The 24,587-nt window shown below is 43.3% G+C and overlaps 1 long non-coding RNA gene across 2 annotated transcripts; it reads left to right on the top strand.

Annotated features, from left to right (window-relative positions):
• The first annotated feature begins 337 nt into the window (after positions 1-337).
• On the top strand, positions 338-24,587 carry LOC122873136. 2 transcript variants are annotated; one of them, XR_006377365.1, is made up of 3 exons: positions 338-474; positions 15,961-16,066; positions 17,709-18,047. It is a non-coding gene; the product is annotated as an uncharacterized LOC122873136 (long non-coding RNA). The 2 variants fall into 2 exon arrangements; XR_006377364.1 differs by lacking the exons at positions 338-474; positions 17,709-18,047 and adding exons at positions 23,645-23,716; positions 24,197-24,587 and having other exon boundaries at positions 16,041-16,066.

Genomic DNA, 24,587 nt, shown 5'->3' with positions numbered 1-24,587 from the left:
AAAGCGTATCGTAAAAATGTGGCTTATAAAAAGTCTATTTATGTCAGTTTCTGGCAGACAACCACAATGCTGACACAAGCGCAAAGGGGATATGACGCCATTGACAGTGTCATGGTTTGAGGGTCTGTGTTTGGTTATTTCCTGTTTTATTTTGAAATATTCTCCTTGCCGTATGTGTCTGGTAGTTTAACTTCCTGTCTTTGTTTGCTTCTCCCGCCAGTTTGGATTTTTTGCCCCGCCCTAATTAAGTTCACCTGTGTCTAATTAGCCTGCCCTCACCTGTGTATATAGTCTCGGTGATTTCTTTGTTCTCTGTCAATTCGTCTCAAGTGCTATGTTGGCGTCTGCCATTTTGTTTCCTGTTTGGAGTATTATCTGCCTGCCTGCCTGCCTGCCTGCCTGCCTGCCTGTTACCGGTGACTATCTTGCTGCCTGTCTCCCTACCAGCCTGCCTGCCAACCTGTGTACCTGCCAGTAAGCCATATTAAATCACTGTCTGCACCTGTCTGCCTTTGCTGTCTGCATTTGGGTCCTTTCCCTGTTTCCTGCATGCCGACATACTCGACAGACAGGCGACCAAATGAAACGGCTTGCCTTGATTAAAATTACGGATTTCTCTGGGTTTGAAAACATTTGGGATAATGTACGCAACTCAACAAAATATATAACATAGGTCTAGTCGTTTTTAGAAAAGTGAGATATTATGCCATTTTTAAGAAGGAAGAATGGGTCTATTAAGACTGACTGTAATAATTTTGGTTTGGCATTAAAAGTCAGAGCTCAGAAGTTACTTTTCCCAGCTAATATTTCAGAAGTACTAAGTTATTTACACAGCAGTGTAGGAATTTTTCAAGCAGTTAAGTAACCAACAGGCAGCAAAATCAACACACCTGTCCACCACTCCGACCTCCTCACTCTTACTACACCCTTTACATGAAGGACACACTATTTCCTGCATTGAGACTGAACACTGGCTGTGGATGTAAATTGTGAGGTGCAGAATCGTCCGGTATGGATGTGACTCCTGGGGATACTGGAGTTATTACAGAGTCACTAACTCCACGTAGGGAGGAGGTTGGGGTGGATGGATGGGTCAACAAAAGGTAAGACTTTTAAGAGGCCAGTATGCTCTGTCAGAACTGCTTTGCAGATGGTCCAATAACTTCGGGACCCCCCCCCCGGCACCTTTTCCACTTCAGATTAGAAAGGTCTGTGTCCGACCATTTCTGTAACTTTCCGAAGCCGACGAGCCGACATTCACACCAACTTCAGGCTGTGATTGGTCAGCTGTGTGGAGGTGAGAAAGGAGCCAGAGCTCAAACTTCTCGCTCAGCTCTCTTTTTTCATTCTTGACACGACTATTTCTGTCATTTTTCAAGTGAACAGCCAAGTGCAACGCTATGAATGCCTTCCAGGAGAGACTTTCTTAAAATATGCGGCGTTATCCGTCTCTATGATGGCTGGCTTTTCTCTTGGACAACACGTCGTAAGAACCAGCTCTGATCAAGGATCCCCCAAGCCTTACACGGGAGACCTCTGTTCGTTTCCTGTTTCCTACAGACACTCAACGTTGTTGGGGTTTTTTAAAATAATTTTTTTAAACCAAGACCATGATCGTTCACTAACCTTAACCGCATGGTTATTATTGTAACCATGATGACGAAGGTCCCCTAAACAGTGATTTGTAATGGTTTTGGAAGGTGGGCTGTTACAAATGACGTATTCTATAGTGTAATTTGGAGAACTTGTTTGGAAAATCCCAAGTCGTCTTTGGTCCACAACCAAGTCATCTTAATGTGAGACCAAGATAAGATCACATTACATTGAGAGTGAGACGAGACCAAGATAACAAAAATGTAGAATTGAGGTTGGATTCTGAGTCTGGTCTCTTGTACCACAACATTAAATATTAATAATGAACGCACAAACAGCTGTAAGTATTATATATATATATATATATATATATATGCATGCATGCATGCAGCTGTGAAGACCAGATGTCATCTATCTCACTGCAGCATCTAAAACATCTGAAAATCATTGTTCAGTGGGTCGGTATGGAAGAATAACTTACTGTTCTATTAAAAACACCAGCAGAGACCAAAAAGCTGTTGCATAAATATCCCCCTGTTTTATTATTACTATTTTACACCAGCAGAGGAGCTCTGTATCTTTACACTGAAGTATTTTCCAGTCACTTTGTCTCTGTGCTGACCTCATATTATAAATGGCATCATTCTAACACGACACAGAGACTCAACGACCTGTTTTCTCTTGGTCACAAATGTCTGTTTCGTTATCCGATCACTCTGAAGGTGCTTTGCTAATTGAGCTTCACCCAGGGAGGGTTTCCACTGTTTGTTTGTGGTCGACTTCATTTCTGGAGCTGCAGTAACGAGTCGGTGCATGTGCATGGGTGCCTGCTGTTTGAGGTGCCCTTCGGTGCAGCTGTCACAGCTTTGACTGACAGGCCTGTGCAACACAAGAAACCCGGGATTAAAGTTAGCCGAGCATAAACAAACACTGACGTTTTAAGAGCAGCAAAGCAGCAGGCGGAGAGACATCTGACTGATTTCAGACTCCAGGGATGTTGTTTTACTGCTGCACTAAGTGAGATTTTTAGGTCAAAAACAGCCGAGAAAGGGGCCACATCAACAGTATTTGAGACTCATCAGATACGTTCCTTTGTGTGTATGGTGACTGCTGGAAAGTCAAACAAACACAACTTAAAGGTCCACGAAATAATCTATCACCTTTATCAATTTCTAAACTAGACTCTGGGAAAGCCCGAAGCCAGTCGGGAGAAGAGCGAAAACATCTTCTTTCAAGGAAGAAATACTCTCCAGTTCTGATATGACTTATGCTATAGCAGCATCGACGCTAACCTCCTTAGGAGCCGGCTCAGGACTGCCTCCCGTGCAGTAGATGAGACAGTCCCAAACGGGGCTAGTGCTCAGGCTGAACGGGAAGCAAATTTTAGAGGCAGCATGACTGTATATAAAGTCAATGCAAAGACGCTAGTGGATGCTAACAGATGTGAATGTATCAAGGAAGCTTTTAAACCTGAGTGAAAAATGTGCACTAATCTTGAAGTTGTTTGAGTCTCTTGGGGAACGAACAGGGACAAGAACTGGAGTATTAGGTAAGTTTTGAGATCAATCGAGGCCTGAGGGGTGTACTGCGAAGCAAGTTCGACATAGCTAGGCTTTCTTTGCGTGAGCTGGCTCGACAAAACCTAAAACCCCAATCAGAGATAACGGGTATCACGACAGTGGTTATCAACGTCCTTTGTTCCTTTGGTTTTCTTTGCGTTCCCAAAGAAGGGGGCGGGGCGTTTGACGCATCATTTCATTCTCCTTCCACACAAAATGGACCGATCACGTGCTGCCTAGGCCTACTTCAGTCAAGAGGAACAGGTCTTTATAATGTGGAGCTATGAAGAATATGAAAATTATTACAGCAAAAAGCAACACTGTTGATGCAAATAAGGCAAGAGAGGAATGCTGGCCAGAGCTCTTAAACTTTAAATTTGATACATTTAAACATGATACTCACAAAGCGCATTTAGGTGCGACAGTGTCTCATAATGAAGGATATGTGGAAATCACTTTGGCCAAATCAGACTAATCAATTTTCTAATCGGTGCTCTATTAGCTGCGATATCAGCAGTGTAAAACAGACTTTGCAGAAAATCAGGACCAAGCATAAAAACATCATCCAAAGTGGTCTGTAGTTGCTGAGCCTTCATCATTCTTTTAGTGTTGGATGATCTGCTGTGAAAAACTTAAAGTATTAATATTACCTGAAGCAAACAGGGGAAAAATTATTTTCTGCATCACCAACTGAATGCATGCAGGTTCCCGTGGCAACGCGATGCATACAATTTGCGCTACTGTAACTCTACGGCTTTGTTCGGTGGCATTACTGACGTACGGCTCAGCAAGTTTGCATAGGTAACATATTCTCTCAGCTGAGAATCTCTATCGCTCAGGAAAACTGAGCGAAAGGGCGATTTCAGCCGATTTAAATCCGAAACTCTGAACATAACCTCCTCTGGAGCAGGTTGGGTGTGCAGCATATGTTACCATGGTGATCTAGCCAGGTTAAAAGAGAGGCGCCTGGCTTTAGGCTCAACATACCTCGCTAAACCATTAATCTCGCTTCGTAGTTCACCCCTCTGACCTCTCACAAAAACACACACACACACACCGAGTTCTCACTCAGCGTCGGTGCCTATGTTGCTAGCTAGCTAACAGCTAAACGTACAGCCGGTACAGTGGCTGTTTGTGGCGAGTAAGCACAGACTGTACAAACACTCCATCAGAATAAAGCAAGGTGGAAATGTGCTTCATGTTCATGGATGAAGATAGAGGTTTGGGTCAAAATGTTGCCTGTTTCACTCCAATACATTTTTTGAGCGGCTAAAATCCAGTGTGCAGACACTATACTGTTTTTCTCCAGAGGATGACTGACTTTGTTGACTGATTTTGCCTCTAGCGTCACCACGAGGTTGACATTTTCGTTTATTAGTAAAATGACTCGACATTTAGATTGATTACAGTACCGTGCAATTTGGTGCAGACATTTATGTCTTTGTAAACTCTGTTGATCCTCTGGCTTTTCTTTTAGCACCATCATCAGGACCAAATATCACTTTGTTCAATACTTTATTTATCAAACAGTTTGGTTTTCTTGTCTCTCAACCCTCCGTTATTAAAGTGTGACAAACTTAACTGATTTCAGCTCCGAGGATTTCTGGGTATTGAAGTCCTTAAATTTACCACAGTTGCCTTTTTGGGCGGCAAACAACAGCCTGGTGCAGCTATCCAAGTTGATCATTGGAAAGCATCATCAGCTGGTTGAACAGGCGGGTCACTGAGTGGGTGTTGGCACGCCTGCACGCCAAAAAATCTGGGAAAATAATTGAATGATTTCTGTTTGTGTCAGCTGGTTAATGAAACAGGAAACAGATTGTAGTTAGCCTAGTTTTGCTGAAATGAAAACATTGGCAATACAAACTAAAAACAAACAGCTGTTATTCAGTTTGTCTGGTCAAGTTAATTCCACCCAGAAATGAAGGAGGACCGATGTGAATGAATGGAGAGCAGAAGAAGAGCAGACGGGGATGATTTGGATAAAGCGGCTCGCCGGCAGATCTGATAGCGCTTGTCTTATTCACAAATGTAACACGGGATATTCTCTAATCTTATTTATTTAAGAGCTTTAGGGGCTCACGATGAGGGGCTTTAGTCTAAGCAGAGCTGCAGCCTTATCATTAGCAGGGAGGGAAGGCGATTAAGAGCAAATTATAAAACAAAGAATTAAGTTCTGAGAGCCAATCTAGATGAGATCTCAGTTAAACTGAATCAATTTGCAAAAGTGCGACGATATGTGGACCTCACAACGGTGGAATGTTAATGCTGAGAGAGGGAGAGAAAACACACTTAGGCACTTTGTCTCTCTTTCGTCCCTCCATCGTTATCACACCAGGTCGCAATTTAGGGGAGAGCCGGGACGAAAGTATCAGCAGGACGGGCCTTTTCTCCTGGAACCCGGAAGTCAGGAACATGCTGTGAAGTCATTGAGTCTGACGCCGAAAATCAGCCCGAGCCCCCAGAGTTACAGCAGAAAAACAGATTTTTCACTTGGAAAGTAAAAAATACGAAACGGAAGTGTTTTTGTTTTTAAGGTAATGTTTATTTGTTGAAGATTGTAAATGTATATGATCTGAGAGACCTATCCGTAGCTAGCGCATCTTTGGTGCCAGCCAGGGTAAAGCTGACGGAGACGGGGGGAGGGACGGAAGTAACATGGTGTAACTTTTGTCCCGCTATTATTAAAGACGTATTTCGTGGCTCATTATATTTGCCCAGGGTTAGAGTGAGGAAGACAACAGAGGTCTCGCCAGTCCAGATGTGTATGCTAGATAGATCATGTCAGGCTGTTTCATCCGAGGGACAGTCTGTAAGAGGTGACATGTGACACGACATTCAACATGACAAATTGATTTGAGAGTGACATTGTCATTTGCTTGGAGGACAAACTGAAGTATTAATGAGCGTTATATCCAGAAATATTGAGTACTTAACTTGTTTTGGGGTTGATTTATCCAACCGTTAGTCCCACGGCTGTGGGCCTCTCTGTCGGGACGAAAGAAACAATGCGCACAGTCAATTTCCGGTCTGATTGCGTCCAACTCATTTATCCAAGCGGTTGGTATTGTGCATCACGAGGAAGCGCTCATGATGCACAATGACGTCACCAGAACTGTCCAATGAATGAGTTACCTGTCAGTCCATACGGTTCATGTGTAATATTTATAATAGACAGAACTGAGTGGATCGTTATTTCCATTGGTCCAGACCAACTGAACTAAAAAAATATTGAAATATATCAGCGATCATTTTAGCTCAAATACAAGCCAACACTCAAAAACACAAGGCCGTGTGTGTGTGTGTGTGTGTGTGTGTGTGTGTGTGTTGGGGGTGGGTTAATTTAGTGACTAATTAAAGTAGAGGGTGACTGACTGGGTGAAACATCAGTGCGCCCCCCCCCCCTCTCTTTTGTCATCTTTAAAGTGGCCGTAGGAGTGTTAATAATTTGACCCCCCCAAATGTCTCTTAAGTGATGGGGAGGAGGGGGTCGTTTGAAGACTGACCCTCCCCTCTTGTTTCTTGTGTCTCCCCCACTCCCGCTCCTCTCCCCTTTCTTCTCATTCTCTCTTCTTCTGTTGTCTTCTTCTTCTTCTTCTTCTATCCTCTTTCATGCTCCGCGGCCTCGGCTCCTCCTTTTCAATCTGGCCGGCTCAGCAGTCGACTCTTACAGGACGAACGGACTGGAACTGTTGCTGTTCCCTCTGATGTGTGGGTGGGTGGGTGGGTGAGAGGGTGGGGGGATGACATGGGAGCTGTCTCCTCCCTTCCTTCTTCTTCCTCCACCTCTGTCTTCCCTCCTAACTTCCATTTAGATTATTTCATTTTTCTTTCCATTTTTGCTCCATCCCTGCATCTTTCCATTCCCCTCTTACGCTACACCCGTCATAGCAGCGTCTCCCGTTGGAGCAAGTTAATCAGAATCAGGTTTGTTGCCAAGTAAGTTTTCCTATACAAGGAATTTTTCCTTTGGTATTTTGGTGTATAGTCAAGTCACGTCAATTTGATTTATGTAGCCCAAAATCACAAAGACAGAGCGGTCACAATAAACACAGTGAGAGAAAAGAAAAAAGTCACGAATCTTAAATTTAAAATAGAAATTTACAATAAAAAATATGTAAAATATATCTGTTTGAAAATGAAAAGAGCTGTGCAGCGTTTAAAATGAAGAGGATAGAATGTGCTCTTTCTGGGCTTTGTACCAGGTCAGTCCTGTTTTAAACTGACTGTGTCGTTAATTATGCTAAAAGGTGCTAAATAAATCACCTTTCAAGAGCAGAACGTCACAAAGTGCAACACAAAAGAAATTAGGCAACAGACATAAATACAGATTTAGTAAGAATTAAAGATCATAAAATAGAAATAAATTAAGATAAGAGTAAATAGAAACTGACACAAAAGAAAGTCTAAAGGTCTTGAGCTTCTTTTTAAAGGCGTCCACAGATCTGATTCAGATCCATCAGATTTAATGTCCACTTTCTTTTTTACTCTCCATTACTGCTTCTCTACACATTTGTTTTCCCTTCATCAATGCTACTTTCATGCAACTTTGTCAAATGAGACTGAAAGTTCATTCTTGACCTTAGCAGTTTGACAAAAAAAATTAACTCAAGGTCCACTTACTTGTTTTTTTCTGGAGCTGCCGCATCTCAACTGGAAATCCATTGAAAAGTTTGAATGAAAGTAAGTAGATATTGAGTTGTTGTTTTTTTTTTGTCAAACTTATTTGCATTTATTATATCCAGCTTTCCTTCCTTCCCTACTTTCTTCATTCTTTCCTCACTAACTTCCATACTCTTGTTCAATAAGTTTTTCTGTACCACTTTCCAATAAGTCACTCGTTATAAATAGTTTATAAATTGTAACTAATGCATTATTAATGGTTAATAAATCATTAAAGCTTTATAGTTCAGTTCTAAGCACGTATGAAAAAGTTTTGGGGGTGTGAGGTTGTGAAAAATGCCACTGGCTGGTGTTTATCCTGCTCTTTATCTTTTTAAAAACTCCTTAGTTCATCAGGAAGAGCTCTCCAGTGGGCGGTTTGACAATCTACCCTCAACATCCATTTTTTAACAACTTATTAACATTTACAACTCAACCAGTGAGCATTCATCATGGATTACTAACATTAATAACTGCATTATCACCAAATATAAAGGGAAAGCCAAAAAGGTTTTTCACAACCTGGCACACCACAAGTTGTTCTTATTACAGTCTTATAACTGATCTATAACGCATTTATTAACCATTACCAAAGCCACGAGTTACAACTTGGAAACCCGTTGTGAGGGGTGCCGTATTAGAAAGTGGTACAAATGTTTCTTTCTTTCCAATCAATCTGTCTTCATTTTCCCATTTTCATCGATTTTATACAGCTTATTTCAAAGATTTGCTAAAAATTCCTGTGAGAGAAATGACTCCTTTTCCTTCCCTCTCTCCAGCTGGTTATATATTTTCTTCAGCTCGGGGAGGCTGCAGGCGGTGGAGCAGCAGCAGTCGTCTGGTCGCTGGCTGCCAAAAATGGAATTAAGTCAGTTGCCAGGCTGGATAAGGAATTGGATTCTCTTCCTCTTCTGTTATCCCTCTGGACCAGATCCTGTTTCCCCCCCAAGGGGTGTGAGGGAGAGGGTTGGGGTTAGTGGTGATGGAGTGGGGGGAGGGGGGCAGGTGGTACGGTGGGGTTAGATCTCTGCCAGGTCGCTGTCATCGGAGCACCTCAGTGGGCCCACATCAGGCCACACCTGTCCCCCCACAACCAGGTTGCGCGTCTGGGCAGCAGCTGCAGCCGGCCGGGGGTCTGAGTCTCCGGACCAGCCGAGGTCTTCTCCACGCCACGCCGGCTTATTTATCTTCACAGGATGCAACACCTGGCTGGGCCTCCGCCCAGCTGGACAATAACACTGCTGACTGATATCAATAGAGGTTTTGGAGTTTCATCACAAATCTCCTAGCAACCGCGGCTGGCGCCATCATGGAGGAACTCGCTGTGTGGAAATAATATGCAGTGTGCATGGCATCCTGGGTTAAGGAAATCATAGATAGTGCTACATCAGTTATGTTGTACAGTAGACATTGTTGGGCTCTCTATTTCCTTCCTACACGTGTGTAATAAATAATCAGTTGACTGACAGTCGTAAATGGAAATGGACTGTACTTGTATGGCGCCTTTCTAGTCTTCTGACCACTCAAAGCGCTTCAAATGCTAAATGCTACCTGCTAACCAAGGCTACTGGCTATTGGTCATTCCTGGGCTTCTGCTGTGGTGTCTTCAAAGTGAACGTTTTGACTGATCCCTGTGACTGTCAAACAAGAAATAGTCATATGACGCAGAGTTTCTGGCTTAGGGGCCCTTTGAAGGCAATGTCACTCGATTGGTCGGTCGGCCCTTCATTTTAGTCAGGACTGAAATATCTCAACATCTGCCGGATGTATTGCCATAAAACTTTGCACAGACGTTCATTGTCCCCAGAAGATGTAGCCTCATGACTTTGGTGATCCCGACTTGTCTTCTAGCCCAGTCACATTTGTGGTTTTGAGTGAAATATCTCGACAACAGTTTGATGGATTTCGAAGAAATTTGGTTCAGACGTTCATGCCCCCCTTGGGATGAACTGTAATAGTTTTGGTAATCCTCTGACTTTTCCTCTAGCGCCATCATCAGGTCAGACTTTTAACTATGTCCAATACTTTGATTCATGACCTACCTGCAAAACTAATGACATTCAGCCTCAGCTGTGCTAAATAGCAAATGTTAGCATGCTAACAAACTAAACTAAGATTATTAAACATTATACCTGCTATGCATCAACATTTTAGCATTGTCATTGTGAGCATGTTAGTATGCTGAAGTTAGCATTTAGCTGCCTCACGGAGCTGCTAGCATGGCTGTAGACTCTTAGTCTTGTTTAAAGATCGCCAGTGACTGAAAACGGATGCTCAGCTCTTTGACTTGATACAGTAATACGTGAGAGGCACAAACCATGGCTAGTGTTAGCAATGATTATCGCTATAGCTATATATTAGCAAATGTGTCAACAAGACAGTGACGATTAGCTGAGGAGATACTAAGTGAACACAAAATCAATCAGATGAACGGATGATCTGTTCACAGTTTCAAAGACCAATTATGTCTATTCATGTCAGTTAAAGATTTACAGTAAATCTTTGTTCAGCTACTGTTACCAAAGAGCTGAGGTCCTCCGGTATGGCCACCGGTAGCGGGTACATTACACATGACAAATAGTCCATTTGGTTTGCTGCTACTGACTTTTACTTTCCTAATGACGGAGCTGAATGGTATATATATATATATATATATATATATATATATATATTTAATTGCTGTCAACATTTAAAGATTTGCAGAAATCAGATGACTCTTTGGGAAGCATCAATGACTGTAATTTTTCATTTTCCATTCCTGTGCGCCCCTCAGCTCTTTTGGTAAAAGTATTAAACACAGCTGTACGAGTCCCTTTGGGGAACAAGGGGTTGATGGGGGGCGACGGTGGGGGCGGCTTGGCTTGTGAAACGGACTATCGGACCTCAAAATACATCTCCTTCTCTACTTTTTCATTAAAATTATTTTTTCCATTCTCCCAAGAATGATTTGGAATTTAAAGTCCTCTATAATTGGGCCTATATTTTCCCGGCCTGCCGCGGCTGTGCTTATCAGCGAGGGGTAAGAATTAAGACCACATAGGGAACCAAATAACATTTTTAAAAGCTGGGAGACCTAAGTAGAAAATTGGCTTAGCATGCAGATAGCAAAGTCAACAATGGGAACATATATCCCAGCTCGGAGTGATTGAAGTCCCTGTCTTTCTGAATAACAAAGTGTTTGATTTTCACCACGGCTCTTACATAAACTGCTAACTTGATTTCACACCCTGGATCTGAGGGTGACAACAAACACTTTAATTAGAGGAAGATGATGCAGGGAAGAGGAGGGAGGAAAAGGTGATAGACAGTAACAAATCCCCAGCACACTCCAGACAGCCTAAATATACAGCCAGCAAAGCGAAATATAATAATTTTTTTTCTCATACTTTTCATATCTTATTATTTTTCTCTTCATTCTCCAGCTTGGAATTGTGAATATTTTTGCATAGCTTAAAGCCCGGGTGCTATCTCGCCCAAACCTACACGGTTCATTTGCATTGTCGAGGGTTTGCACGGGAGGTTACGGGGTCTGGAGGGGGGTTATGTGTGCCATAATTAGGCCTTTGTGGTTGCGATTTGGACCGGACAGTGTACCTGCCGTCCTGGCTTGTAGCTGCTGTAGCGCCGCAGCCTGAGTGGCACCTTGTAGCCCTTTGAACCGAGCCTCTCCACACTGCGAGATTAGCTCCTTTCAGAGTGCCTCCACCCTCTAAGTAGTTATTTTTACGCTGATAGAAGAGATGAAAGAGAAAGGGAATGGAAAAAAAGCTGAACAAAAAGCACAAACCCCTTGCAATTGATCCTTCGGACGTTATTAAGCGGCCGGACAGATCACCAGAATTGATAAACGGCGTCCAATAAATGTGCCAATCAAGGCCTCCACCTTTCTCTGCAACCCCCGAACCAAACGCCACCTCTGGCGCTCAGTTTGGGCTTTATTGGTCAGCAAATAATCAAAGCAATTTTTTCTCTTCTGGAGAGGATTAGAAAGGCGAAGCTTAGCCCGCTGGACCAGACACTAGCGGGGAGGCCAGGGGGTCTCCTTATCAGAGCTCGGCTGCTGGATGCAGCCCCGCTACAGGACAGATTGCTTTCACTGTCGCCTGTCTGCGGGGAAGAACAAAGACGCGCCGCCGCCGCCGCCATAATGCCCCAGCTCTGGTGGGACACCGAGGGCTCCGAAAGACGCCTTTATGTATTCATTTGGATGAGCAGTGAGATCATACATGCCTCCTCCTCCCCCTGCCTCCCTCCTTTCTTCTTCTCTCTTTTCATCCATCCATCTGGCCTCCATTAAACAGGGTTAATTTCTTGCTCGTAACCTGTTCTCTCTGGTTGTGCGGGAGGAGGACATGTATACAGATACATGGGCTGTGTGTGAGTGTGTATACGTGTGTGAGACTACTTGTGTGTGTGTGTGTGTGTGTGTTATAGTATGCTGAAGTAGCTGACTTGCTGTCTGTACCCTCGCAGACTCTATCCGTAGTTCATACGGTAAAACAGTAATGTTTTATGAAAAATCAAGGCTGCCAGCTTCACACAGTTGACCCAAGATATCCAGACATTGTTTGGGTGTCATTGTTGGAAACCTTTCCAGATGTGGTTGATAAGATGTGTGTGTCTTCAGCAAATGAAAACAAAAATAACCAATAAAAGAATTTCATAACTCGTGAAACTCATGTGATGAGTGACTCCTTAAGGTCTTTGCTAGGAGTCGTCCCAGCACCAGAGCTGCTTAAATTCAAAACTGATGATTGATGTGATAATAGGTACTTTACTTTAATTATTGTACTACAGCACATCTTTATTTTGTATCTGCACTTCCTGAATAGTGTACATTAGCAAACTGAAAACTGTGCAAGGGATGAAAATGATTGTTGCTGTGATAACTTTTCCAAGTCGTATCATAAACCTCTCTGCAGTGTTTTGGTGTCTGACAGACCTTCAAACTCAGACTAAACCGGTCTTTCTGGGTCCCATTTCACCACATTTGCCACATGCAAGTTGTGATTTGCAACATGAGATCATTTCTTCTCCTCTTTTTGAGGTTACAGACACGTTCAGTATCAACATTTTGCGACGTTGGAGATAATTAAAAACGTTTTCCCCATTATGTTAAATAAAAAAACATACAAGGCTCTGTTTGATGCGATTTAAAATTATACATAGGTTACACTTCTCTAAAGCTAAGCTACATCCGATGTATCCAACTATCTGCCGCAGGTGTTATGCCCCAGAGTGCTGAGCTTTAGGTATAAGGTATTTGATAGTGTGTCTGAGATCCTACACAAAACCAAACTTCACACACTCTCGCAATCCCAACAGATCTTTGTTTCTGTGTCAATACTCAAGTACAGTACTTCGAGGTACTTGTACTGTACTTGAGTATTTCCAGATTATGCAGCTTTCTACTTCTACTCCACCACATCTCAGAGGCAGGTAGAGTACTTTTTACTACATTTGTCTGACAGCTTTAGTTACTGTCAGATTACAAACCTTCATCCCCTTCCTGTCCAGTAAAAACCACGTATCTCCAGATGTTTGTGATGAACCTTTTTTCTGAGCTCATGAAAACGTTGACTTTTTAGAGATACGTGGTTCTCACAGGACAGCGACGCTACAAACACGTGATGGTCTTATAGACCATGATGCATTGCTGTAGATTAAACAGCTGTAATATTAATCCAGAAATCAGATATAATAGGAAAACAGTGACAGGAGCGTTTTACTGCACAGTGAGGACTTTTACTTGTCATACTTTAAGTACATTCAGCTGATAATACTTAGATACTAAGTAAGGTTTTGAATTGTACTTGTAGTGGAGTATTTTCACAGTGCGGTGTTAGTACTTTTACTTAAGTAAAGGATCTGAATACTTCTTCCACCTCTGGTAATGTGGCTCTCAGACATGATTAATATCTCAACGGTTAAACGAATCAAAATGTTGGAAGACCAGGATGTCAGATATGATTCTTTTTAGCAGCCTTTTATACACTTAAAAAAAATCTCAAGATAAAATATTTGAGTTGGGAAAAACATCAGTATAGTGTATGACTGTGAAGGACAGTAAACATAACATGTATATCTTCTGCAGGAGAGGGAGGGAGGCCTACTCAGGTTGCTTCTTTTGTTGTTTTTGTGTGTGTTGCTTTTGTTTGTTTGTCTTTCTTTGCTTGGATGGCGGACTGCACGTAAATTCCACAGAATGGCATATTCAGCACTTTAATAAAAAGATTGAAAATAAAACGTGTTTACTGTTGCAAACCAGTACACGAACGTAATTTCTAGGACGTAGAGTTGGAAAAAGAATATGACGTCATGACGTTAGTCATAAATACTTATTGAGCAGAGCGATTGTAAACTGTAAACAGCGTTGTGCGATATCGTACAGGAGATCTGAAGGGAAGAGTAACGTGACCCGAGTGTACCGAACTGAGGATCGGTGATTGCTGATGAATTTAACTCTTAATTTTTATGTGAAAGAATGTGGTTCTTATTAGACTACCTAGTTGCTGTACATAGGTTCACTTAAGCCATCAACACACACACACACACACACACACACACACACACACACACGCTGTATGTTGGAATCTTTTGTCTCTTAGTGGCCAAAAAACACTAAAACTGTCAAATTTGCATGACAACAAAGCAAATTGAAAATTCACTGTGTTGTAGTTGAAAACACTTTTACCCAAAGTGTATTCAGTCCACTGCTTGTGTGTGTGTGTGTGTGTGTGTGTGCGCGTGTGCGTGTTCTCCCATTGCATGTCTTTATGTAACACAGTTTGTACAAAAAGAGCTGACAGGAAATCTCTGTAAACTGAAGGACTATAAACACTCTCGCTGGCGGCCATGTTGTTGCTCCCCTGACATCAAACCCCAATTTGTGTCACACTAATTCCAAGTTTTAAATTACCTCTCTTTCTCTCTCTCCTCTACCTCTCTTTCTCTCTCTCTTATTATCTCTTATTTCTCCTCGTCAGTACTTTGCTCTCGCTCTTTCTCCCTCTGTGTTTTAGCCCCTTGGGGCTTTGGCTCATTTCTTGCGGAGAAGAAAAGCGAAATAAAAGCGACATAAAGGAACGAGGAGCCTGAGGAGGCGACATGGCGTTTGGCGGACAGAGCGGCGCCAGGCCTTCGCCGCCCGACACACACCGCCACAATCCAGCAGACTTCCTCAGATTCCCCGAGAGCAGACTGAGACGTGTGACATGTCAGGTCAAAGTAACCGCGGTTTGACCCCCACAGAAGTGTCAGGATACTGATAGTTTTGGACTGAAGCAGCTGAATATGAGTATAAATCTGACAATGCCAAAAATGTTTCAAACACTGATTATTTTCTCCTCAGTGTCATTCTTGTCAGGGTGTTGAAGAACAAAAGTACAAAACTATTATTTTGCTTTGCTTTTGTTCATCATCTGCGATGTGAAAACATAAGATTTTCACACAGTCCGAGATATAAAAAGAGTGCGTCCAGCTCATAGTTCAGTTATAAAATCCTCTTTCCTGATTGGCTGCACGACAGCGCTGTCAGTCCAATCACACTGGATGCATTGGAGGAGGTCGTACCAGCGTCCGGTTCCAAAGCAGCTTAGCTGACTTCGCTAACGTTAACGAAGTGCTAACGAGCCGAGAGCTCACAGTTTAAAAAGATGCACATGCATCAAATAATTGGCTCCAGTGTTGGTTTACTGCTGTACGTCTGGAGAAGGTGACTGAAACGATAGAGCATTGATGCCCCAGAAAGTACCCAAAACATTTCCATCTGTTGAACATATTTATACCTCCTGCAATTAGCAAATCATTAATCATTGCTTACTGGGAGCTATTTCAAACGGACATTTGGCAGAATGTCTTTATGAAAGGGCCAGTATATATTCAGTGTATAATATGTTTGCTGGAGGCATTTTTATTCTGATTATAAGTGAACATAAAGCTCCAGGTAAACACAACTACTTTTCCTAGATTCCCGTTCCCAGATTCCCCATATTAAAATAGATGCTACACCAGTACAACCAGTCCATACTGGTGTTTTGGATAAAAGCGTCTACAGGATGACAGATGTCATGTCGGTCCACGTGCCTGGAATGCGCATTTTCAATCGACAGATGGTTGAACTCTTCTGAATTCTGCTTCTTCTCAGTGTGCGGTGACCTCGTCAGGCTGCCTCTCCTCGGGTCTGGATAAATCCAACATGGTCGCAGGACTCGCAGCCGGGCAAGAGGTGGCGTGACGGCGTGGGCGTGTCGGTACGTATGCGAGATGACAGACTTTTAAAAGACACGAAGCCCTTCGGGACTCGGCCTCCTGTCCCCGAGGACGAGGGCAGAGTTGAAGGGTTGAAAAGTTCATCCACAGGGGAGAAGAAAGGTGGGCGAGGCAGTCATGCAAAAATCTGACATGAAGACAGGACGGGGGGCGGGGGCAGGATTAGCCCGGGTTAAGGTGGCAGAGGACAAATAATAGGCAGTACAAAAGTGAGTTTTCCAGCGTAAACTGAGATGGTTTATGTTTCCTTTGGGTTGAGTAATCATTTCTAGCTGCTGAATTTTCACAACAACGACTTTTGAGGAGTTTGGTGACTTTGCACACATCGTAGCGACAGAATTGGCACCAAAATCTTCTCATTGTTTCTCGGTAGAAAGTCCTGTCCGGCACTCTTGCTGGACCTTAACAAGAGCACCGGTTGAATGGCAGCATTTTCCCAGAGCCATGGTTGTTAGTGTTCCTCAACCAAAACACTGTTAAATACACCGTTAAAAGCATCAAGGTGTAAAGTTTCAAGCACTAATGGACCACGTGTCAGAAAATAATCAAAAATAAAATATTAGAAATAATTATTTCATATGTCTGCTTGGTTCTGATTACAGGAAGTCTACACGTCTTTAAAAGAGTACTCCACCTGTACCTGAGGCGGTTTAGTGATCTCCTGAAGCACACGCTCAGCACACACGATGCACTAATGTCTCTCGATGATGATGTTTCTCATTTCTGCAGAGCCGTGATTAAAGTCAGAGGCAAAACACGCCCGTGGTTCATTTAGTTTCTTTGCCTTTTCATGGAGAAAATCTTCTCTTTCAGATATTTTGGCACGTTGAAAGGCAGCATCAGTCAGTGATGTGTTCCCTCTATCTCTAAACTGTTCACACATATCATTTGATTTAGACATAAAGTCAACAAAAGATGAGCAGTTTCGGTGTAATCTCAAAAACTGGCCGGTAGGTCTGTTGTTCTCTGTGTGTTTTGGATGATTACTACAGTAGTGGCATGTGGAAGAGTATTACAGTCAGCTGGTTTACGAGAGATAGATGTTTGAATTGTGCTATCATCTCCCGTAGAAATAGTTACGTCTAAAACTTTTCATGTCACTTTCAACAGAGAATTTAAGGAAACTTGTGCTTCTATTCAGATAACTGACAAATGCTATTCAGTACCATCTTCTTCCACAGCTTGATTTTTGATTGAAAAGGATTAACATGGCTGTATATGAAATTTGATTCCCAATCACCCACAACCAAATTAGTAAATGTTGGACCAACTGTACCAGAGACTTGCAAGTAAAATTGATTGGTTGGAACAAAATTGAGCAGGTCAGTCAGGAATGTGTTGGGCGGTTCTTTTATTCTTTTAACTGCTGCAAAAGTTGGTATCTTAAAGAAAAGATGGCTGCTTGTTGACCACAGGTTTGACATGAAAGTCCACAAATTTGGATAGTGTGGATAACTATGATTACCAGAGACAACGAGTCTAAAAAGAGGGTTATTAGGAGGTTTATGTACCTTAGGGAGCCCATATATTACAGGAGTTATAGGATATGGAACCTGCATAAAGTCAAATTCTGGTTTTGTTATCCAAGAAAACAACACCTTTTTTTATTTTTATAATGAAAAGGATACCGGTCACAGTGGAGTAAAGGCTTTGAGCTGCAGCGCTCTGACCCAGACTGACACAGCAATGTGATCTGAGGTGACAGACTGAGAATTCCTCACATTGTTATGTTCATCTGAGGCCAAACAGGAGGAAGCACCTCTCCGGCCTCCGGACAGAGAAGGACTCGACACTTTCACTCCACCGTCTTCACCATTAAGCATTAATCAGCGTATAGACAGCCGGCTCTGGCCCTGCACCAGCACTTTAGGGCGTTTTCTATCAGTGCCATTCCAGGCAGATGGTGGAGTAAGTGTGATTGGCAGGAGAAGTGGAAGAAGCAGCGACGGAGCGGATACTGTTGCCAGGGAGCATGGGGAGGGGGGATAAGAGGGTACGGTGAACATGGGGGTTGTGGGGCGTGACCAGTCTTAATTATCCCAAAGGGTTGCCAAGAGTTGGCGCTCTGACAAGGTTTCAGAGCCGAGTGACGGGTTTCTAGCGCCACTGAGGAGCCCATAGACGAGTTTTGTTTTGGGGGGAGGTTTCTGATCCCCAAAATGTAAGTGACTAATGTGTTTCTGCAAACTGCTAGCCTGTGTTTGTTGCCATCAGCCGTTCTGACAGTCGTTCCCATGAAACACAAAACAACAGCAAAGGGAAGTAGTCAGCAGTTGCTATCAGAGCATCTCAACAGGCTCTGAGTTTTAATCCTTGGTTTAGATGAGTTTCCCCGATCCACTCTGCAAATCCCCGCTGGAATGCGACCGTACGCATGTCTCCTTCACCGAGATACAGATCGACTGATGCGGCCTGCAGAGCGGCCTTGTGGAGCAGATGAATAAAGCCAACCGCCACCAGATCGAATACCGCAGGGGCCGCGTAACTGCCTGGAGAGGCACCAAAATGGCAGATGGGTGTTGGGTTCATAGGGGCGAAGAGGAAGGCAGCGGCGGCACGGAGACACCAGGCCGCCCCGTCCCTCCCCCGCCTCTGCTATCTGAGTCACGCAAGGAGGAGGAGATTACCGGCCATCACAGGTGAGATCACCGAAACCAGGTTCAACCTGAGGTCAGGAGAAGCTCCCACAATGCCCCTTGTTTCCACAGAACACACCAGCATTGACCGCGCCACCAAGAAAACCGCCGCTTCGATGCAATCGCGTTTCCTCTCTGCTGTCTGTGTTGTTGTTGTGGCATTTCAAGGTAAAGAAAATATTCATAATCCCCACATGGTTTGTTCGCCAGCCATAACAAACAAGCTACAGGCTGCGGCGCCGACGCCAGCCGAGCCCCAAAATGGTCACAGTCGGCTCAGACAACCGAATGGACTTGTCTGTCCTTATAAGTTCTGCGGAGGAGCGCTGAAAGCTGGAGCTCGCGTCCAGCTCAACGGTCAGAAAAATGCATTCTCCACATTCCTCCTCTGTCCTGACAACCTGAGCTGCTGACAGACGGGTTCACTGAGGGCTGTAATTACTGCCGATGCACATTCATGGGAAATATTATCATCAACAAACTACTTTTCTCTGTCAAGTGTGTGTACGACGCATATCTGAATGCTTTTATGAGTGTGATGTGGTGAAATATTTACAAAGAAATTCATCTAAATGCTGGTAAACTTTGTATGCAGGTACTAAACATGTCCGTGTCTCATTTTGACATGAAACAAAACTCTAAAAGTCCAGTGGGCTGTTAGAATAGTAAAACTGACTACTGACGTTAAGGATTTCCCAACACCGTGGCTTTCTTTTACAGCTTGTTGACTGATTTTAACGGCCCTGAAAACCTATTTTCTCCCACACGAACACAAAACTTTCTTTCAAAGTTGGAACAATGTTGGTTATTTCAAGAGAGATTTCTTCACTTTTCTCACTGGTTTGTAAGAATGTCTACTGAATTTCATGGTTTCAAATGCTGATGCCGACATTTCTTTTAAATGATTTGTTACATTTTTTTCTGTAAAAGTCAATTGCCAAATAATTTTATAATTATTTTGCAGCATGTCATGCCTTTAGCATTCATCTAATTGCTTGTTAACTTTGTATGCAGCTGTTAAACATGTCTCTTCTTGTACGTTTGCATTGGAAATGGTTTTCTGTAAGTGACCTACAGGCATTAATAAGTGTGATATGACGAGAAACTACCAGCTGATAAACGATAGTCAATCATCCAGTTACATCGACAGAGATCAGAAGATTCTGCATGAAAATGAAGAGAAAGTTACCTTCTCTCTCTGCACTCTTGTACCTCTTGCATGTGTGTGTCAGTGTGTGTGTGTGTGTGTGTGTGTGTGTGTGTGTGTGACTGTGCCCTGACAGTAACGTCACAGAGAGAAGCGGTCAACACAAGACGAGTTAATGCTAACATTAGCAGCTAACACTACTTCAAACTGGACCCAACTTCTCCTGGTTACTGAAGCCATGAGCTGCTTTATTAACGGGGACATGTGCTATTGAAAATAATAAATTCAGAAGGAATTGTGGGAAACAATAACAAGTCGGCAGCATTTAGATGTATCCTTCTTAGGGACTGGCTAAATAGTTGTTAGTGTATCGCCACCTGTGTGTGCTGTTGTTCGTATGGCAGAAGATATAATTTTGGGGGGTATTAATGAATTTCTTATTTGAAAGTATCATTTTATTATCAGATCGTGGACTGTTCCCTGTTCAGATTCACACCCGAAGAAGTTCGTGATTTCCAGATACTGCAGCTGGCATTTGCTGGTTTATTACTTTCAAAGATTAGTTTTTTCTGTCACTGCAAATTAGACCAGCTGCAAAAATAATTCAGAATTTTAATTTGGCAGCACAGGTTTGGTCATCGTCATACTTTCCTGTGAAAAGTGTTTCTAATCCTCTTACAGTATCTTCATCATTGGAAAGTGCCTGTCAGAGGAGGAAGTAATCACAAACTCGTCTACGTGTGTGTGTGTGTGCGTGTTGTACATGTATGTGTCAGGTGTGTGTGTGTGGGAGTTATTTGGCAGCGTGGGCAGGTGAGTGCAGTCATCCCCTTCCTCAGGCGTTTGTCAGTGAGTGACAGCTAAAGCGGAGGGCTGGGAGGACAGACAATACAGAGTAATGAGAGCTGTGGTAAACAGGCTCGGCCATGCCTCCTTCTCTGCCGCGCGGCTAACGTGACATGTCAGCTCCGCGCCGCAGCGCTTTGTTTACGCCTCACCTGTCAAATCCGGAGAGGGGGCTGAAGTGGAAAGAGGCTCTCATTAATACCAGCTGATGATTAATATTCCCAACATGCAGCTGAGTGATTCGTGTGACGATTCTTCGTGTACAAAACGCACGGCTGATGCTACGTGCGCTTCCTCGATTACCTCTCATTGGAATTTTTTGTTTCTACGAACGTTTTCTTGTAGGCAAAGTTGCTCCGGAAGCCAAAAAGAGCGTCGCTAACGCCCACAATTATCAAGACCCCAACATATTGGTTAGAGCACTCTGTGCTACACTAGCTCAGCACTTTTCTCCACCAGATGGGGGGCTTAAACATTTTGTGCCCACTTAGGTCAGACTACCTTGAAATCTTCTCTATGTCATAATCATACATGGATGGGGGTCAACTTTGTACCCTTTATTTTCAAAACCAGAAGAGGAGTTAGCAGTTGGACGCTAAACGGTGTGAATAAACCGTGTTCAGACTGAAGACAAAGCGACGTGATTGTAAACAAAGTCAATGGAAAGATGCAGGTGGACGCAGGTTGATTCTTTCTCTGATCTTCCGCTGCCTTTCTTTTAGAAGTTCCTAAAGTGTCCCACAAGACATCTGGTGAGGCTGCTTTCTGCTTTTATGGCCCTAAGCTGTGGAACATCCTCCCCTTGGATCTTGGAACAGCAAACTTTGTTGAATTTTTGTTATAGGCAGTGTGAATGGAGGCGATAATGCAGCAACGCGAGTTGAAAATGTTTAGACTTGACTGAAAAATGATTGTTCTTAAACCGGCTATAATCGACATTTTTAATGACAATGTGAAAGGTGTCGCTCGGCTCGTAGCGATGAACCTACAGAGAGTTAGCAGCTGAATCTGCAGCTCCGCTCGGCTTTACGGAGCTTTATAGCGAGTTTCCGCTCGTTGTTTATCTGTTCTGGTTCCCTCTCAGCGCTCTCGTAGCGTCGTTTTCAGAGACAAAGCTGTGAAAAGGAGCATTTAGCAGCTAAAGAGCCAGATATTTCCCTCAGGAGCTGCTGGAGGCCAAAAATGAGAGCGAATATTGGACTTATATTCATCAGGTGGACGCAAACATCCAAATGGACGATCATGTTGCTCCGTAACTGCTGGGTGTGGAAATAAGCAACTTGTTTGCTGACAAGTTCCACTTAAAAGGTGACTTGCTTCTGCCGTCCCCAAGCGGCTGTCGCATTAGCATGTATAGAGCACGGCGGAGTGCTACACTTCCTGTAGCTTCTTCAGAATAAAAGCTTTCCAAAAGCAAGAGGAAGGTCCTGACAGAAACAGAGTAGTGACACTTAACTCCAAACCACAGAATCTGAAGTTACACTGCAGCTACAAAACTCTTTACCGTGACAACACAGCTGATGGAGGCCTGTGTGGGTTCATAAGGTGGCAGTTACATCATACAAGAATGTGATCATCAGACTTGAAATGGGGAAGATCGAAGAAGAAAATACATTAGCCAGACAACTGCTAGCAAGCACAATCACTGTGTTTACATGCATGCTAGTATTTTATTTCGTGGAATATTCCTATGGACTGTCTTGTAAACACCTTTAAAGGTCAGTTCACCCCCCATAAAAACCACACACTTACCTCTATTGGTTTCTCTCCAAGCAGAGTTTTGGTTTTAGTTGTCCAGGTTTCGAGATAGCTACCTCTGAGATTCATGCCTCCACCCCAATATGATACGAGGTGAACTCGTGCTCAAAACATAGAAGAAAAGGAAAAGTAGTTTCTGTTTCCAAGAGCAACGTCCTGGATATTCTGTCATAATCCACTGTGAACACTTTTAATTAGTAATTATTATAGCGTTAAGTGTTAACAACCTCAGCAAATAAAACAAAAAACTATGTGCATGTCTTCTGTACTCGAGTCAGGTCACGGAGGAAACTGGACGCCGAAGGTGATAGCGTATTCAGCCAGACTTTGCAGGGAACATGAGGGGTCTGAATATGCTGAGTTTATGGATGAACAGTGGAGAAGCGGTTTGAGAAGCGTCTACAAACCGACGTGACCACCGTCTCACCAAACGTCCTTCAAACCTGCAGGTGGAGATTTTTTTGGGTGGAGAATCAGTTTAACAACTTGTCCTCACAGCTTGACAGTGACGTGAAAAACTGGTTCCTTGAATTTTAACTCCACCAGTGAGACGATTTCTGCCTCCAACTATAATTACAACTGCAATCTGCAACATCAGCGCGCAGTCCGGGACGCGTACTCTAATTGACCGACTGAATGACTGGCTGTTATTTGGCGGGTTAGGACCTGCTGTGCAAATCACTCAAGGCTGTCTAATCATGCATTGTCTGTGCCAGTGATGGCTGCGTGAAGGAATGCCAAACTTCACCTCGCGGTCAGGGGAGTCACCGCCAGGCCTCGTGGATTCAAGCAGGGACAGGCCGCGTGGTTAAGGTCAGGACTGCGTGAGTCGCACGTCCCCTGTGCCTCGTCTCTGTCATCACCGTCATTGTGTTTTTATTCACAGGTCTGTTTACATGATGCTTGACCAAATCATCATTGTACTGAGAAGTTAAAGTGGCGGAGCCAGGCACTGGTTTGATTCCAGCTGAGACCACCCATGTTGGAGAAATCCTGCAGGTTTCATCCAACCATGAGGTCCTGCGTTTGAATCCAGCCCACAGACTTTATTTGTGTTTGTGCTGTTCCGTTCCCCCCCCCCCTTATTTTTCTGGTCATTATTATTTTAAAGTTTTGTGTTGTGTCGCTTTGTTATGTTAGCAACTGAGGCTGTAATCCTTCCCTGTAAGCAGGTTAGCCCAGTCTGAACTGGAACAGTGAACAGCCTGTATTCATCTGAGACGGTTCCTTTGCTGTATTTTCAGGTGAGGAAAGGTGCACAAGCGCAACATACTGTATATACTTATGTTAAGTTTATGCAGCTAACCGACGCTCGCTTCGATTGCTAATCTAGCTGCATGACCTCACAATTGTATAGTTGTTTCCGTGCAAGATATAAAGTTATAAAGATAAAGGTTATATACTCTAGCAGATAGAGGCAGTATTTACTGCACATTTCATGCTGTGTACTGAAAATGTCACTTTATGAATTACCTGAATTATTTTTGGCCATTGCTAAGGTGAAGACATAACTGCACATAATTCTCTATTAGTGTTTATGTACAAATTTAGCTCAGCTAAATTAGCCCAGTCTGAGCTAGAACAGTCATGACTGCAGCCAACAAGGAAGCCTGTATTCACCTGAGACGGTTTTCTTTTGCTGAATTTGCAGTATCTATTAAAATCGTGTGCCACCTGACTGGAAGTTGTGTGTAACATAATCTCATAATGTTCTGTTTATACAGTATATGATGCCAAAGTCAGTCTGGTTGTCCAGTTTGGTCCTGTGCGAGAGATCTCCGAAGCCCCTGGACGGATTTCCGTGACATTTGCTGCAGATATTTATGTTCCCCAGAGGATGAATCCTAATGATTTTGGAGACCTCCTGACCTCTCCTCTAGCGCCACCATCCGGCCAAAAGTCACAAAAAATGACCATGATATTTCCTGTTCTCGTTCTTGCTCCCCAGAGGATGAACCGTTGTAATTTTAATGACCCCATGACCTTTCCACTAGTGCCACCCTCAGGACAAACTTTACGTTTTTAGCTCCACTAACGGTAAGGCTCTAAGAATAGCTATCACTATCAGATAATGGCTGTAATGAACACTGTAGCCTCAAGAGGGCGCTAGCGGGA

The sequence above is a fragment of the Siniperca chuatsi genome, linkage group LG3 (assembly GCF_020085105.1).
Source record: "Siniperca chuatsi isolate FFG_IHB_CAS linkage group LG3, ASM2008510v1, whole genome shotgun sequence".
Classification (NCBI taxonomy): Eukaryota; Metazoa; Chordata; class Actinopteri; order Centrarchiformes; family Sinipercidae; genus Siniperca; species Siniperca chuatsi.
Note: the sequence above shows the minus strand (reverse complement) of the source record. Positions and strands in the feature narration are given on the sequence as shown.